The sequence below is a fragment of the Halichoerus grypus genome, chromosome 8, assembly GCF_964656455.1.
Source record: "Halichoerus grypus chromosome 8, mHalGry1.hap1.1, whole genome shotgun sequence".
In the NCBI taxonomy this organism is placed as follows: Eukaryota; Metazoa; Chordata; class Mammalia; order Carnivora; family Phocidae; genus Halichoerus; species Halichoerus grypus.
The window spans coordinates 49909170-49928346 of NC_135719.1; the positions used below are offsets into that span (position 1 = coordinate 49909170).

General features: G+C 37.4%; 1 protein-coding gene and 1 non-coding gene across 15 annotated transcripts in view; one reads left to right on the plus strand and one right to left on the minus strand.

Moving 5' to 3' along the window:
- CSNK1G1 (casein kinase 1 gamma 1) overlaps positions 1-19177 on the plus strand; it is a 185877-nt gene that overhangs the window by 80218 nt on the left and 86482 nt on the right. The window lies entirely within an intron of this gene.
- Positions 12718-12821, minus strand: LOC118541969 (U6 spliceosomal RNA). The gene has a single exon (XR_004920360.1). It is a non-coding gene; the product is annotated as a U6 spliceosomal RNA (small nuclear RNA).

Here is a 19177-nt window from a genome sequence, read left to right on the forward strand (position 1 = left end):
AGTCTATAAGGATATACATCCTGTTCAGAGAGGCTTTCTAACTGATACTATGTTTGCATTTCTTTCCTGAAAATAACCAATATCAGGATTGATCTAGAACTCCAGGGAGAAATTATGCAATTTTATTGCCCAGCCAAGGAAATGGATTTTTTAATTTCAAGTATACATTTATGAGTACAATGATGAAAAATGACAAAACCAGTTTGAAGATGTGAAATTGGGAAGTAGATACAATAGGTATTTATAAATTTTTCAGTGGCCCTCCCTGGATGAATTGGGAAGAGAAAATGAAAGATCTTGTATGAAGTTGGACATCAGCTTGGAGAATGTGAAGAGGTTCCCTTTTAGGCTAAAGTGTTTGCTTTTTCTCCATAGCTGTTATGGGTATGGATTATTATGAACACCCATTGTAAGAGACTCTGGCCCTTGGGGGAACAGGAGTGTGGGAGGGTAAGATGATTATTGCTTGTCACCTCTGCTATTTCTGATCTTCAAAAGAAGAAGGAAAAAATGTTGTCTCTGGTCCCTCATAGAGAGAATCCGGGAAGCATCACTACCCTAGGGAGAGATCACTGGGTGCACAGTTGAATTTAAGGATGCTGAGTATGAATTTTTTTTTATTGGTAGAGGCGCCCGGCTAGCTCAGTCGGTAGAGCATGAGACTCTTATTTTTACTGGTAGAAGGCCAGCAGCCTGGAATTTTAAGACCTGACTAGTGTAATGGAAGGCTCTTTATATTTAGTGATGTTCGAGTTAGCAAATCTAGCAGATGCTACTGAGAAGAGGAGTAAGATGTGTAATTTCACACTGCTTGAGTTCCTAGCAACTACTGAGTTGTTTTAGCAGCTAGTTTCGTGAATATTCATTTATGTAATGGATTGACTTTGCTCTAACATCACAGTAGTAACTTGAATTAAATAGATTATGACATAATCATCCACAGAATTACTACTGAGAGGCAGTTTGATGCATATAAATTCTTGCTTTCTCAGAACATCATAAAATTGTTTGATTTCTCTTAAAGAACAACTTTAGTCAGTGAAAACTGGAAATCGTCTTGTTTAATTACTTAAGTCTAGATTTGTATTAGATGATCTTTAAGTTTACACAGGAATAGAAAAACTTACTGAGTTAAAAGGATAAATTTGTAGCCCATATGTATTTCAGAGTAGTAGAGTGTTGTGTTTTATTTCCTTATATGAATTTAGGATAATTTTGGGAGTTCTCATTTTGGCTTGCCTTGTAGTCAGTAGAAAGACCTTTCTTTTGAAGTGGTTTTAGTCTTGTGTACTTATCAGGTTTTCATTATCCCTGGGACCATATTGTCATGACATTGTATCTAGGAATACTTTTTATCAACAGAAACCAGAAAAGGTACTTCCAGAATCATTTGACATCTTCCTAACAGGGTGTGCTATATACTCCATTCCACTGCTCTTTGGCTGTGATATTAGTAAGTAGGAGATTGTGCAGACAACAGAAGATATAAACTAGAAATTCCGAACTCAAGGCAGGTGCAGATGGGCCTTCACCAAGGCTACCACCTACAAAGCCATGCTTTCTTCTCCACATTCGTTTCTTTCTCTAGCCACACTGTCTCTCTGCCCCTCAAACAGCCAGATGCATTTCTGCTTCAGAGCTTTGGCACTTAAAGTTCCTTCTGCTGCAGAATTCTTCCCCCAAATTTTGCTTAGGTAGTTGCCTCTCATCCTTCAGGCTTTATCTTTTGTTACCTTCTCAGAGAAACCTTCAGTGATTTCTCCCCTACCTCCATTTAAAATGGCACATTTCTCCCCTAGCTATATTCTATCCCATCAAACACTTTATTTTAGTCCTCACATTGATCACTACCTGAAATGATTTATTCATGTTTGTTTACCTGTTAATTGTCTCTCCTTACTTGAATATAACCTCCTTGGAGGGTGGGGATTCTATCTCTGTTATTTACTGTTGTTAATCTGTGGGATGGATAGATAGCCAGATGAATGGAAAGAGAGAGAAAAAAACATAGCCTCCTTCAGGCTCCTGGTGGTAGGTAGTGGCCTTAGTACCACTGGATTTAGGTAGACCTCTGGTTTCCAGATAGAGAAACAAAGAAAATAATGCAATGTTAGTAAATTTTGGTTCTCTGCAAATCTGTTTCTACCCCATCATTCATTTAACAAACATTTCTTTTTTTTTTTTTTAAGATTTTATTTATTATTTATTTGAGAGAGAGTGAGAGAGAGAGCATGAGCAGAGGGGAGAGGGAGAAGCAGGCTCCCCGCTGAGCAGGGAGCCTGATGTGGGGCTTGATTCCAGGACCCTGGGATCATGACCTGAGCCGAAGGCAGACGCTTAACGACTGAGCCAGCCAGGCACCCCTTAACAAACATTTCTTTCTTTCTTTTTTTTTTTTTTTTTTTTTAAGATTTTATTTATTTGACAGAGAGAGACAAAGCCAGAGAAGGAACACAAGCAGGAGGAGTGGTAGAGGGAGAAGCAGGCTTCCCGTGGAGCAGGGAGCCCGATGCGGGGCTCGATCCCAGGACCCCGGGATCATGACCTGAGCTGAAGGCAGACGCCTAATGACTGAGCCACCCAGGCGCCCCTTAACAAACATTTCTTGAATAATTACTATTTTACTAGACTTTGGGAAAGATAGAATAACAAAGTGTAGTTTCTGTCCTTAAGAATCTGTCTCACAGGGGCGCCTGGGTGGCTCAGTCGTTAAGCGTCTGCCTTCGGCTCAGGTCATGATCCCAGGGTCCTGGGATCGAGCCCTGCATCGGGCTCTCTGCTCGGCGGGAAGCCTGCTTCACCCTCTTCCATTCCCCCCTGCTTGTGTTCCCTCTCTCGCTGTCTCTCTCTCTGTCAAAATAAATAAATAAAATCTTAAAAAAAAAAAAAGAATCTGTCTCACAGTCTACTGGTAGAAAGAAAAAAACAAATTATAACATGAAGTGATAAGTATTATAATAGATCATATTAAAAACTGCTTTGGCAGCAGTTAATAAAGGTTTCAGAAAGGAAGTATTATTTGAGAATAGGACAAGACTTCCACTGGTGGGCACAAGGAAGAAGGGCTCTCCAGCAGTAGGAGCACAAAACATTATCAGAGTAGCAACTAGTTAACCCAACAACATGACTGGGTTAATGGATGTGAAGTAAAAAAAGTCATAGATGACTCTATTAGGTAGGTTGGGACCAGATTGTGAAGTGTTTAGATGGTATTAAAGCATTTGGACTTTATCCTGTAGGCAGTGGAGTAGAATCATCAAGGGTTTTACAACAGAAGAGTGACATGATCTCGTTTGTATTCTAGATAGATTATTCAGGTAGTTGTAAGATTAGATCAGATAAGAAAGAGATTGACATCTTGTGGATTTTGCTCTAATTATAAAACTTGTCACATTGTATTATCTTCCCCCATCTCTTTGCCTCAAGATTAACCTGATTAACTTTGCTTCATTAATCTTTATATTCTCAGCTCCTTTTACTGTGTATGGCATATAATGTGTATTTAAGAAATGTTAATGGGTACTTAAGAAATGTTTGTTTGGCTTTATAGTCTAAGTCAGAAATGGCCAGACCTGCCTTAGCTCTTAGCTCTGAAAATGGCAGTGAGATGAAAGGAAGGGATGAATGAGGGAGAAATTTCATAAGTAGATTGTAGGCAGGATTTGACCACCAGATGTTTGAGGGGTAGCTTTCAAAGATGACCGAGTTTGCCAGCGTGGAGAGACCAAGTAAATGAGGAAACTTTTAATGGAAATAGGAAATACAGTTTGTTAATATATTGACTTTAAGGAGTGTGCAGCACATATGCAAAAATGTGAATCTGAGACTAAGAGAAGTTTAGGCTTGATAGGGATTAACACCATGTAGGTGTTAATAGACACGCAGTCACAGATGATGAGATGATACTTTATGGTGTTCGTATGAGTGGGAGAAAGGTACATTTAAGGGATGCTGGAAGAGGAAGAGCTTGAAGAGTAGAGAGGTTGGAAAGTCAGAAGAGTTTTTTCAAATTTTACTTTAGAAGTTTCTCCAGGGACATCTGGCTGGCTCAGTTGGTGAAGCATGCAACTCTTGATCTCGGAATTGTGAGTTGGAGCCCCGCGTTGCGTGTAGAGATTACTTAAAAATAAAATCTTTTAAAAAAAAAATGTTTTTCCAAAGATAACCACTAATTTTATTAAATTAATTTAATTTTCTATAATGTATATCAGGACATATTTTAGAAATGTAATCAAATTGTACTATAAACGTATTTTTATCACTTAATATAACACGGATTTCTTTTTTCAATTTAAATATAAATATAGATCATTCTTGGGGCACCTGGGTGGCTCAGTAGGTTAAGCGTCTACCTTCGGCTCAGGTCATGATCCCAGGGTCCTGGGATCGAGCCCTACATCCAGCTCCCTGCTCAGTGGAGAGCCTGTTTCTCCCTCTCCCTCTACTGCTCCCCCTGCTTGTGCTCTCTCTGTGTCTGTCTCTCTGTCAAATAGAAATCTTTAAAAAAAAAAAATAAAAAATAAATATAGATCATTCTTTTTTTTTATGAGAGCGAGCATGCATGCACACACGAGAGGTGGCAGGAGAGCAGAGAGAGAAAGAATCTTAAGAAAGCTCCACGCCCATGGGGCTCCTGGGTGGCTCAGACGGTTAAGCGTCTGCCTTCGGCTCAGGTCATGATCTCAGGGTCCTGGGATCGAGCCCCGCATCGGGCTCCCTGCTCAGCGGGGAGCCTGCTTCTCCCTCTGCCTCTACCTGCTGCTTCCTCTGCTTGTGCTCTCTCTCTCTCTGTCAAAAATAAATAAAATTAAAAAAAAAAAAGAAAGAAAGCTCCACGCCCAGCACGAAGCCCTATATCAGCTCCATCTCACGACCCTGAGATGACCTGAGCCAAAACCAAGAGTCGGACGCTTAACAAACTGAGCCACGCAGGCACTCCTAGATCATTCATTTTTAATGTCTGTAGTTATTCTGTAATTTAGCCAAATTATATATACATATAAATTGTTTCTGTTTTTTCATATTATAAATGATACTGTACTGAGCATCCTAATAGATGCCTGTAGTACATCCTTGTAGTACAAACTTCTCTATTTTATTAGGATAAATCCGGGAAGTGTACACTCTGAGTAAAAGGATATCCATATTTGTGATTTTGTTACATATTGGAAATTTGCCCTCTGGAAAGATGGTTTCTCTTTACTTTCTGCCTGTGTCTGCATGTGTGTGCATGGGTGGTTCTTTCCCTACCCTTTCAAAAACCTTGAACATTATTGAGAATCTTTTGATCTATGCTAGTCTGATAGGGTAAAATGGTGTCTTATTAAATGTGTATAGGTTCACGGGTAAAGTTAAATGTCTTTATACACTGATTTATATATCTTCTTTTAAGAGTTGCTTCTTTGTGGCCTTTGCCTGTTTCTCAGTGGAAAGATTATTTCTGTGGAGTCTTACCTGTGTGTATTGCCTCTATAGATAAGGGAATTTTGAAGATTTGAGAAAGAAAGATTGATGAAGGATGATTGTGAATAAAAGGTTGGAGGATACAATGGAATGGAAATAGATGTGCAAGTTGTTTTTCATTAATTGAGAAACATGGGGGCTATTTTGAGGCCTTTTTTTTTTTTTTTTTTTAATTTTGAGTATTCTGAATCAGGCCTGGAAAGAATCATGTAAACATTAAGTTGTGAATGATTCTATTCCTCCAGAATTAAGAAAATGTTGTCTATATTTAATATAGTCTACAAATAATGGCTTGTTTTTCTTCTTAGTTGCAAGAATAAGTAGATGATATTTCTTTCCCATTCCTAATAGGTATGTACCTATGTTAATGGGAGACCCTTTAGACTAGACAATCTCGCATATAATTTTAATAATTTTCATATTATTCTTGTGAAATAGGACATTGTTAGAGAATCTTTTTACTTGCAAATAAGAAAATGGAGGCACAAAGAATTCTTTTTTTTTTTTGCTATTTTTCATCTTTGGTATCTGATGAAATACGCAAAAGTACATTAGCAGAGAAGGATGTTTTTGACAAAGGTAAATTGGCCAAGGGTAGCAACTTGTCCTTTGACACTGTCCTCCCTGGCTTCTAAAATAAGATACTTATTTCTGTGACTAAAGTAGGGTGTACATGACAACATCTCTGCATATTGTTCTTTCCTTACCTGAATTACTTATCTATCACTAATGAACTTAAATGGGAATTTGTAACTTCAGCTTTTACCAGCCAGTTCTATGTTTGGCAGTTGTGATCATTAACGGTTTACAGATGCATATTTTCTAAAGCCCTTGGTTTCATATTGTGTCCCACAAGGTCTTATAGCCCTTAGTTCCTACTGTGAGAGAATGGGAAAGGAAGAATGAAGAGAAAGGACTCTCACCTATATACTGAGTTTTCAATAAGATTTTGTTCAAAAGATAGCAATCTGCTGAATTAAAATTTTTTTAAGATTGTATTTGTTTATTTGAGAGAGAGCGTGTTTGTGATCAGTGGGGAGGGCCAGAGGGAGAGGGAGAAAGAGTCTGAAGCAGACTCTGCACTGAGTGCAGAGTCCCACGTGGGGCTCGATCCTACGATGCCCAGATCATGACCTGAGCCAAAACCAAGAGTTGGACATTTAACCAACTGTGCCACCGAGGTACCCCTCTGCTGTGTTAAAAAGTTTTGAAAATCATTCATCTGAAAGAATATAGGCTTAAGACAAAATTTAAAAGTGTTTATTCTTTAGTTGAAAGTGAAGGCATTGTAAAACGAAATGTTACTTTTTTATTCATAGTTTCTTAGTAAATCTTATCATTTTGAACATACAGAACTAAGTCCGTATCACCCCAAAACTATGCCAGCCAATGAAACAGAAACAGATGTATTGTGCTTTTACAGCATTGTTAAGGTTCTCCTGTACATTTGCAAACTTGTAGGGTCTTTGGATGGAACATACTAAAACAAGTAGAACAAGAAGTCATGTCATCACTCTCTTTCCCAAGTGGTTAAAAGTAAGAGTCCTGGAGTCATATTGCTTTTCCAAGTCCCCCTCCCCCCCCTTTTTAAGGTAAGAGTAATAATACCTACTTTACAGATTTGTTGTGGAAATATAATTCAGATCATGTATATAAGCACATAATACAATGGTTGATACATAGTGAGCATTTATATACATAATACAAATATTGTTTAAACTTTTGTTTTAGTTTTTCCCATCCTTGTATGAAGACTTTCGTATTTTTACTAAAAAGTAAAAAGAATAGGATGGTGATTATCCATAATATACTATTATCTAGATTTACCAGTTGTTAATATTTTGTCCCGTATATTTTATATCTTTGGAGATGTGTGTGTACATTTGTGTGTGTGTGTGTGAGTGTGTGAATGTGTGTCTGTGCTTGCACCATTCAAAGTAAGTTGTAGATCTGACAAAATACTTTCCCCCTTCTGTAAGGGATGTTTAATGGCCCCACTTCACAGGTGTGTAACAGATTATATCCTTTGTTTTGCTTCCATAGTATGTTGCGGAGGGATTTAATTTAAAATTATGATTCCAGAAATAAAGCGTTTTAATTTTCTTGAAAAAACTACAAGTAAGTATAAAATTCTTGTTCTTAGTAGTATCATAGTTTAAATTTCTTTTGGAATTACACCCTGTTAGCTCTAACTCAGCAGAGGTTGTTGAGGTTAAGCAGCTTTAACAGATCTTGAGGAAGAATTTTTTTTTTTGTCAGCATAATCCATCAAAAAATGGTAGGAGTCAAGCACTTCAGCCACATTCGCTGACACACAGTCTGCATGCATCACATTAATACAGCAATTTTAGAAGTGTCGCAGATAGGATTCTTCAGGATTATGCATCTTGGCTAGTTTATCAGGAGAATTTAATGGTGAAGTTTCCAGGATTGCTAAAACCAATATGGAGGGGTGCCTGGGTGGCTCAGTCGGTTAAGCATCTGCCTTCGGCTCAGGTCATGATCCCGGGGTCCTGGGATTGAGCCCTGCATCAGGCTCCCTGCTTGGCCGGGAGCCTGCTTCTCTCTCTCCCTCTGCACCCCCCTGCTTGTGATCTGTGTGTGTGTGTGTGTGTGTGTGTGTGTGTGAAATAAATAAATAAAGTTAAAAAAAAAAACAACAATCTGGAATTGTGTGAGCAGGACTATGAAGCAAAGATGATTTTGGATTTGATTATGAGGAGAGTTCAGAATCAATATTTACGTGATGCCATCATGCATCCTAAGGAAAAAACTGTCTGAACTTAGACTTTTCCAAAAAAGCAAAGCTTTTATCAAAGGAACTGGAGCTTACTGCCCGTCATAGTGGACTCTCAAAGAACAGATCATACTAGATTAATCTGCTTTTTTCCTGAGTTGGGGTTACTAGGGCAAGAGAATGCTATAGATATATATTTTTTATGATCTAATTTTTAAATTTTTAATTTATTTTTTAAGTAATCTCTACACCCAATGTGGGGCTCAAACTCACAACCCTGAGATCAAGAGTCGCACACTCTACCAACTGAGCCAGCCAGGCGCCCCTTTTATAATCTAATTTTAATGAAAACAATCATAGAGCATAGGTTGTAAAATCCTGATCTCTACAGGCAAGCATTTCAACTCTTTTAACAATGTCTTCTAGGGGCGCCTGGGTGGCTTAGATGGTTAAGCATCTGCCTTCGGCTTAGGTCATGGTCCCATGGTTCTGGGATCAAGCCCCACATTGGGCTCCCTGCTCTGCAGGAAGCCTGCTTCTCCCTCTCCAGCTCTCCCTGCTTGTGTTCTCTCTCTGGCTGTCTCTCTCTCTGTCAAATAAATAAAATCTTAAAAAAAAAAAAAAACCCCAATGTCTTCTAGATAGCTCCTTTCTCCTAAGTGTTATTAAAGATAGTTTTTTATTTTTCTGGTATACACCATCCCAGTCACTCCCCACATTCTCCCAATATACTTATGTTATACTTTTTGTTTAAACTATTTTTCTACATTTATAGTGTTATGGTTGTGAAAATATTGTTCACAGCTGAGCTACGAGAGCACTATTACTATGTTTTCTTTCACATACATCTCCAAACCCCTTCCCTCAAAATTAAAAATTATTGATACTTGGGGCGCCTGGTGGCTCAGATGGTTAAGCGTCTGCCTTCGGCTCAGGTCATTATCCCAGAGTCCTGGGATCGAGCCCCGCATCGGGCTCCCTGCTCAGTGGGGAGCCTGCTTCTCCCTCTCCTTCTGCTGCTCCCCCTGCTTGTGCTCTCTCGCTCTCTCTGTTAAATAAATAAATAAAATCTTTAAAAAAAAATTATTGATACTTGATATTTAAAGAATTTTCTTAGTTATCCACATATCTTTCATTAATTTTTTTTTAAAGATTTTATTTATTTGACAGAGAGACACAGCGAGAGAGAACACAAGCAGGGGGAGTGGGAGAGGGAGAAGCAGGCTAGTTTATTTTACCTTGACCAAGGCATTTAGTCTCTAATCTCTCTCATCTTTAAAATGATGAAGGTTGGACTAGGCAATGCCAAGGGTCCTTACAGGTCTAAAACTTAAGTAACTCTTGCTTTTTTTTTTTTTTTTTTAAACTTTTTTTTTTTTTTTAAAGATTTTATTTATTTATTTGAGAGAGAGAGAGAGAGAAAGCACATGAGAGGGGGGAGGGTCAGAGGGAGAAGCAGACTCCCTGCTGAGCAGGGAGCCCGATGCGGGACTCGATCCCGGGACTCCAGGATCATGACCTGAGCCGAAGGCAGTCGCTTAACCAACTGAGCCACCCAGGTGCCCGTAACTCTTGCTTTTGTTGGTCTGGACTTTATATAGCATTAGTGATGACAACAATCCACTAACAAATGCTCTTTGTTGATGGTGGTTAAAACCACCAATGATGGTAGTCATTGGCGTTTAGTACGATTACCTATTACTAGGAAAAGAAATATAAAGTATAAAATGGTAGCCAAAAATCTTTTCTTTAAGTAGCATTATTTAGTTTCTATAGTGGACCCTTCCCAACTTTAATCTTCAGTGATTTTTCTGGGAGGTGAAGAGGGAAAGCATTGGCTAATTAATTAATTATTATTTTATTTATTCTTAATTTTGCAAAACATGTATTTTGGAATTTAGAGTAAAATCAAAGTGGAGGAGGACATTATAAACATTGTACCTTATTCTGCCCTGAGCTTTTTATTTGAATAAGGTACAGTAGGGGAGGTGAGGCTAGAGATGTCAGCAGTCCATTCTTGACTAGGTGTGGGCCATGATGGAGAGTTTGCACTTTATTCTGTAGGTAGCAAAAAAACCTGGAAAGGCATTACATGTTATCTTTTCCCTTTGCTGGAGAGCATAAATTAATAAGGAATGTCTGATCTCATTCCCCCTTCCCACAAAAAAGTATAATTTTTAAAAAAATTGAAAGATATATAATTTTTTAAAAAATTGAAAGATAATTTAATTTTTTATATATTTTTAAAAGATTTTATTCATTTATTTATTTGAGAGAGAGAGAGAGCACAAATGGGGGGAGGGAGAGGGACAAGCACATTCTGCGCTGAGCACGAAGCCCAGTGCAGGGCTTGATCCATGACACTGAGATCATGACCTGAGCAAAATAAAAAATCGGACACTTAACGAACGGAGCCATCCAGGCACCCCAAATTTTTTTGTATTGTTAAAAAACACAGAACAATCTTTTTTTATCCAATGGTACTGGTATGTAAAGAATAGTAGTGGGAGTTTCTCAAGTTTGGATGGTTTTGCTTCAACAGTAAATGCTTTGTGATTTTAAGTAATTCTGTGTTCCTATGATTAAAGGACTCTTCTAGGTAGTTTAGAATAATGTTTCTGCCATGAGACTAAAAGTTAACATGTCTTTTTGAGGTTGTAATGCTACTTTTTCTATTTATCTTTATTTTATAAACTATTTCAGAGATTCATTAATCTAAATAATTTTAAAAAATCTAAATAATAATTAGATGGTTTGGATTTGAACATCCAGAAATTCCAATTCATGAAGGTAGTTTTGTATTGTTTTTGTTTGTTTTGGTGGACAGAATTGTAACATCACAGAAAATTAGAGCAAAGTCTTTGTTCTGTCATGTGTATATGTATGTACATATATGTATATAGTCACATATACATATATATGCACTTTGGTTAAGCAAAGTTGGATATGCTTTGGGATTCTGCTTTTTATTTACTAAAATGGTAATGTGATTTTCATGATTATAAGTTTAATGGCTATATTCTTTTTCATCAACTGAATTACCACAACTGTTACCATATAATTGGGCTTCTGGTTACTTGTAGATTTTAGTATTATAGTAAGTAAATAGCACAAACATTTTCATAAAGATAGATTATTATCAGAAATATAACATCCTCTATAGCTTACTGGATAAAATTAGTTTTGTTTTATATATATTTAGCAGGAAATTTATACATCAATGGTAGAAGTACAGTTTTCTACAGATACTCTAAAATATCTATATTTTCAGAATATTCAATTATTTTTTTCATAAAAATTTATGTAGAGTATATTAAGGTAAATTAGAACTATAAATTACATTGGCTGAAATTTTTAGCTATGTTATAGTAAAGCTGCATATGGTATCATTTTTCTTAACGAGTTCTAGCTCTCTGGAACAAAGCTGAAGACTAGCAAACAAACCAAAAGAACAATAAAAATTTAAAAATGTCTTAGCAGCCAAAATAGGTATCTTAGGATCTATGTACCCTAAAGTATCTGTATTTTAGAACTACAGTCTTTTCCTTAAAGCTTCTGTCTTCATATTTATATGCATTTCTTTTGTTTGTTTGTTTTAAAGATTCCATTTATTTATTCATGAGAGATAGGGAGAGAGAGAGGCAGAGGCAGAGGGAGAAGCAGGCTCCCCGCGAAGCAGGGAGCCCGACGCAGGACTTGATCCCAGGACCACGGGATCATGACCTGAGCCGAAAGCAGACACTTAGATGGTTATCTGAGCCACCCAGGCGCCCCTTTATATGCATTTCCAACAAGCTTATTTTCTTAGTCTCCTGTAGAGTAGGAACACAAGAGAAGATACATATATCAGGAAGTAATCACTAGCTGACTGATAGCAAGGGAGGGGACAGAGTACACAAAACAGAGCAGTCTAGGCAGAATAACCTTATGTACTTCATTAATCTTTAAGGGTGTCACTCTAGTGACGTAATATAACTCTTATTCATCTTGACCAGATTCATAAAAAAAAAAAAATCAGATATTCTGTCTTTAAAAAAATTTTTTAGGGGCACCTTGGTGGCTCAGTTGGTTAAGCATCTGACTCTTGGTTTTGGCTCAGGTCATAATTTCATGGGTTGTGAGATCGAGCCCCATTTTGGGCTCTGTGCTCACTGGGGAGTCTTCTTGAGAATCTCTCTCCTTCTCCCTCTGCCTCTCTCCCCACTTACGTACCTTCTCTCTCTGAGATAAATCTTAAAAAATTATTTTAATTGAGGTATAATTGGCATATAACATTAGTTTCAGGTGTACAACATAATGATTTGATATTTTTGTATATACTGCAGAATGATCATCACAGTAAGTCCAGTTAACATCTCTCATCCTACATAGTTACAAATTTTTTTTTCCTATGATGAGAACTTTTAAGATTTACTTTCTGAACAACTTATAAATATGCAATACAGTATTATTTACTGTAGTCACCATGCTATACATTACACTCCTGTTACTTACTTATTTTATAATTGGAAATTTGTAAAAATATGGAGCACTTCACAGATTTGTATGTCATCCTTACACAGGAATCATGCTAATCTATGTATTGTTCCAATTCTGGTATATGTGCTGCCAAAATGAGCACCAAATACTCTTTATGAAGCCTGAAACTTCAAAAACATTTTCATTTTAAGTGATTTTACTTTTTAACTTTTATTGAAGGAGTGTCACTAATCTGGAAAATTCATTTATATAAGAGTTCCCTAGTTAGAGTTTAAGAGATACTAACACTTTTTTTTTAAGATTTTATTTATTTATTTGACAGAGAGAGATACAGAGAGAGAGGGAACACAAGCAGGGGGAGTGGGAGAGGGAGAAGCAGGCTTCCCGTGGAGCACAGAGCCCAATGCGGGGCTCGATCCCAGGACCCTGGTCATGACCTGAGCCAAAGGCAGACGCTTAACAACTGAGCCACCCAGGTGCCCCGATACTAATACCTTTTTTTAAAAAGGATTTTATTTGTTTATTAGAGAGAGTGTGTGTGTGATCAGGGGGAAGGTCAGAAGGCGAGGGAGAGGCAGAGAATCTCAAGCAGATTCCGCACTGAGTGTGGAGCCTGATGTGGGGCCGGATCTCTTGACCCTGAGATCATGACCTGAGCTGCAATCAAGAGTCAGACACTTAACCAACTGAGCCACCCAGGCACCCCCAATACTTCTCTAATTAAATAATATGCTTCTAGGAATGGGTCATGAGAGAAGAGGTCCAAATTATTATTAAAAATATCTATGTTTAATCTGAAAATGAAGTTAAGAAAACAGTTCTATTTACAGTACTATCAAAAGAATAAATTTAACAAAATGAGTATAGAATTTATACTCTGAAAACTATAAAATGTTGAAAGAAATTAAAGAAGCCCAAAATACATGGAACGACATTCATATTCAGGGATCAAACTTAATATTCTTAAGATGGTAGTAGTCCCCAAATTGATCTCCAGTTCAACACAATCTCTGTCAGAATTCTAGCTGGCTTTTTTGTAGAAATTGACAGGCTAATCCTGAAATTCATATGGAGTTGCAAGGTATGCAGAAGAGCCAAAGCGGTATTGAAAAACAAGAACAAAGTTAAATGACTCACATTTTTTTTATTTCAAAGCTTAATACAAAGCAACAGTGATCTAATGCCAGTGGTACTTGCATTAGAATAGACGTAATAGGTCAATGGAACAGAATTGAGAATCAGATATGAATCTATGGTCCATTGCTTTTCAACCAGTATGCCAAGACCATTCGATGTGGGAAAGTATAATTTTTTCAACAAGCAGGGGGAGCAGCAGAGGGAGAGAGAAGCAGGCTCTCCGCTGAGCAGGGACCCCGATGCAGAGCTCGATCCCAGGACCCTGGGATCACGACCCAAGCTGAAGGCAGACACTTAACTGACTGAGCCACCCACGTGCCCCTATACCACATCTTTATCTATTCATCAATGGACACTTGGGCTGTTTACATAATTTGACTATTGTTAATAATGCTGTATAAACATCAGGGTACGTGTATCTCTTTGAATTAGTATTTTTGGATAAGTAGCTAGTGGTGTGAGTGCTGGATCCTAGCGTAGTTTTATTTTTAACTTTTTGAGGAAGCTCCAGGGAAAACTCTCTTTTCCAGGGTGGCTGCACCAGTTTGCATTCCCACCAACGGTGCAAAAGGGTTCTCCTTCACATCATTGACAACACCTGTTGTTTCCTGTGTTAATTGATTTTAGCCTTTCTGACAGGTGTGAGGTTGTATCTCATTATAGTTTTGATTTGTATTTCCCTGATTATGAGTGATGTGGAGCATCTTTTCATGTATCGTTTGGCCATCTGGATGTCTTCTTTGGAGAAATGTCCATTTCTTCTGCCTATTTTTTAATTGGATTATTCTTTTTTTGGTGTTGAGATTGAGAAGTTCTTTATATAGATTTTGGATGCTACCCCTTTATCAGATATGCTATTTGCAAATATCTTCTCCCATTCCATAGGGTGCCTTTTAGTGTTGTTGTTTCCTTCACTGTGCAGAAGCATTTTACTTTGATGAAGCCCTAATAGTTTATTTGTGCTTTTGTTTCTCTTGCCTCTAGAGACATCTGGAAAGAAGTTGCTATGGCTGATGTCAAAGAGGTTATTGCCTGTGTTCTCTAGGATTTTTATGGTTTCAAGTCTCACATTAAGTCTTTAATCCATTTTGAATTGATTTTTGTGTATGGTGTAAGAAAGTGGTCCAGTTTCATTCTTTTGCATGTTGCTGTCTGAATTTCCCAACACCATTTGTTGAAGAGACTGTGTTTTTCCCATTGGATGTTCTCCCTGGCTTTGTCAAAGATTAATTGACTATATAGTTGTGGTTTCATTTCTGGGTTCTCTATTCTGTTTTTTTGATCTATGTGTCTATTTTTGCCTTGGTACCGTACTGTTTTGATTACTACAGCTTTGTAATATAATCTGAAGTCTGGGATTGTGATGCCTCCAGCTTTTCTTTTCTTTCTTTCTTTTTCTTTTTTTTTTTGATTTGGCTATTTGGGATCTTTTGTGGTTCCATATAAATTTTAGGATTGTTTGTTCTAGCTCTGTGAAAAATGCTGTTGGTATTTTGATAGGGCTTTCCTTAAAGGTATAGATTGCTTTGAGTAGTATAGACATTTTGACAATATTTGTTCTTCCAATCCGTGAGCATGGAACTTTTTTCCATTTCTTTGAGTTATCTTCAGTTTCTTTCATCTGTCTTATAGTTTTCAGAGTACAGGTCTTTCACCTCTTTGGTTAGGTTTATTTCTAAAGGTATCTTGTTGTTTTGGTTGAATTCATGACCCCAAGATCAAGACTCACATGCTCCACCACTTGAGCGAGCCAGGTGTCTCTGGAAGGTTTTTATTAATGGCTTTTATTTTTTTGACTATGACCCACACTAAAAAAATAAATTATATTGTGATCCAATGCTACACAATTTCATACGTATGTATATCTGCAGCAAACATTTCATGAAATAATACCCTTGCCAAGTGTGGTGTACTGTATTTTTTTATTTTACACTGTTTTTCTTTAAAGAACATGTTGGTCATGACCTCCTGTATTTATTTATTTCACACTCCACTAATGGATCATGTCCTGCAGTTGAGAAAACATTTTAATATTGTCTAAAATAGACATCTTTAAAATAAATAAAATAGACATGTTTTGCATATTAATAGTAAACATGCTCTATGTTGTCACAAGTGTTAAGCAAGATGTAATAAGTTTTTTTATAATATACTACTGATATTGATAAGTAAGTCCTTCAAAAAATTCAGCACACGGAGAAATTGTATTTTTTTTTTTTTAAGATTTTATTTATTTATTTGACAGAGACACAGCGAGAGAGGGAACACAGCAAAGGGAGTGGGAGAGGGAGAAGCAGGCTTCCTGCTGAGCAGGGAGCTCGATGTGGGACTCGATCCCAGGACCCTGGGACCATGACCTGAGCCGAAGGCAGACGCTTAACGACTGAACCACCCAGGAGCCCCGAGAAATCTTTTTCTTGCTGTTAACTGCTAACCATTTGGGAAATATTTTTGCACATTATACTAATATACTAGTAGAATTAAGTTAGTAATAATGAAAAAGACTTGTGGCTTTTTTCTTTAAAGTTATGGTGCCATTTTGTTATCTTCTTACCCCTAATCATACTGCCTGCTTAAAAAGATGTTCTCTGGGTGGTGGAGGCATTAGGCCAGTCTGTCCTCTTTCCCCTAAATAGGCATGGTAACCAATCTGAGTTACATAAAAGTGGTTTCTTGTTTGAATACAAAGTACCTCAAGTTCATTTGGCTGGATTTTTTTTTTTTTTTACAAGTTCTAGGTAGTAATTTATAAATGTACTACTTTCACTTTAGGGCAAGAAAATGTGACAGCTGGAGATCTAACTAAACTGAGAACCTGAGGCTGTAGGTTCCTTTATTAGTGTGACTCTGAGAACTGAGACCTGCTGGTTCTTTGAAATAATGCTGTGTCTGATGAAGCTTACAGTAAATGTTGTCTCTGTAGGTGACTTACTGCAATAGGAAGTCTTCATGCAGTGGGTTTTATGGGCAGCCTCACATCCAGGACTGCTGCTTCAAAAGGGCTGAGTTTAGATGTAGAGCTCCAGAAACTTCTATGTAATGCAGTTTCATTTCCATTAACAATAAAAGAACTCATAGCCAGGAAGTGAGCGTGGGAAGCATTGTGGATTTTGTGCAACAGATACTAAAAGCTTTGAGTGCTTGGGATTATGCCATCTCATCGATGGTATTTTGCTGTCCATTAAACTGCCTGCCTTTTTCAGTTATTGGTATGTTTTAAATATATATACTTAATAAATACATTTCAGCTGAAGTAGTCATTCATTTTAAACGGGAAGGATTTTAACCCTCTATTTTTGTAGTTCTTCCAGAGCAAAATTTTTGAGTAAGTATATCACTGAGGAGGACAGTGGCTGCGTGATTGTCTAGCTTTCCACATGGCTGCATTTTGTGTTGGTCTGTTCAGTCTTAATGATGCCCTCTGGCAGAGGAATTCATTTGAGTGATGCATAGCTCAAGAGAATTATCCAGTCACCTCCACTGCCTCTTAGGAATAAGGATAATTGCTTTGTAAGAGGGTGACATGTGTTCAGTTCTCTTGGTGCCCCCAGAGAAAGTAAGCAAACACAAGCCAGCATTTTGTGATGTAACAGCCATCACATTTCTTGTTAACATAGGCTGTTTCATTCATTATGTTTCTGTGATTATATTTTTTTATGTAGGTATGAAAGTTGAAGCTGAGAGACATTTTGTAATTGTCTTTTACTTTAGGTTTAGTGGGAACTTGGAAGGAGGCATCATCATGGTAGAGTGTAAGAGTGCTTCCTCTCTTGGTTCTCTTTCTGTTGTCCACTAGTGGAGACATCATTTTTGACCCTTCTCTTCTTATCCCTCATCTTTTCATATAATCCAAAGGTTACTAGTTTTTTTCTTTGAAATACCTTGATTATAAATCGTATTTTTTAAGTCGTTTTCTGCCAGGAAATATTGGTTCATACCCTGCAATAATAAAAGAGGTAGATAAAAATTAGGTTTATCTAGCACCTTGCAGTTTACAAAGTACTTTCACATATTCTAACTCATGTAATGCTCATAATCACACTGTGTGTGGTAGATGTTATTTTTTAAATGTTTTGCTATCAAAGCTTCCCCTTCATCTTCTTTCTAGGTATTCTCCTCTCTTTTATTTTCTGCTTTGGGGCCAGATTAATAATTAGTATTTCACCATTATGCTTTTTCTCTTAGCACAAGACCTTTGTTGGTTTCACAGCAAGCTGAATAAGGAAGTCAAAACTCCTGATTTGCATTTAGGATTATCCATATCTGATTGTAAACTAGACTTCTTTTTTTATTATCCTAGAACTTTCTCAGAAGAACCTTCTCTGTATGTTAATTTGGTTCACTGCAGCTAGTATCTGTTACCTATTAAATATCAAATACTATGTTTGTTGCTTAGGGATAAGAGGATGAGTTGAACATTCTTTTTGACCTTTAAAGTCATAAAACCGCAAAGAACCAAAAAAAAAAAAAGTGGGAGAGAAGAGGAAAACAGGTGAGAAATGTTAATAAAATTTCGGAAGCTAGAAAGCCGATAGTTCAGTGGCAACTGACTTAGTTCAGAGAAAGCTGATGATTGAAAGGTTAGGCCAGTTTGTAATATAAAATACACCAGTTAAGCTCAAGAATTGGAGACACTAGGAACTCAGAAAGTAAGGATGCAGAAGGAGTAAAAACAGAGAACTTAGTGGCAAGTCTATATATGAAGCAGTTGGATGGCTAAATCACCTCTCTCCCTGGCATCACCTGGCTCACAAGAGATGGAAGGTTCACACTGTAGAAAGTGAAATACATTGTGAAAACTGGGCTGCCCAGCTGAACATAGGGAAAATGTGAAAAAGCTTCCTCACTGATTGGTGAGAACGCCCCCCTCCGGACTCTGGAAGAAGCACATCTATAAGTGCCTGGGATTTCCTTAAACTCTTGCATTTTTTTTTCTTCAAATGAAATCTGTGCAATTTCTGTAATAACTTTTGCTTAACTATAAAAAAGATTTTCCCCAAATCTTCAAAGAAAAGTGAAGATCTAGGAAAAGTGTGTCTTAGTTGTGTAGCTTATGCCCTGACATATCTCCATGTATGCGTGGTTATGAATACCTTAGAGTAAGAAGCTGGCGTTCAAGGTTATTCACCTGTCCCTATTGGATCTTTCTGGCTTTACTTCTCACCATTTCTCTCCATATACTTTGTGTTCCATTCGTATTGATCTACCCGCAGTATATCAGATTCTGCACATTTTCTATCATGTTTCCACTTCACTATTCAAATTAGTATTTTATTATATATGATGAAATACCCTTTATTGTCTCCTCTCTTTGCCCTTCAAGGCTCACCTCAAATGCCACTTGTGGCCAAATGCTTTACC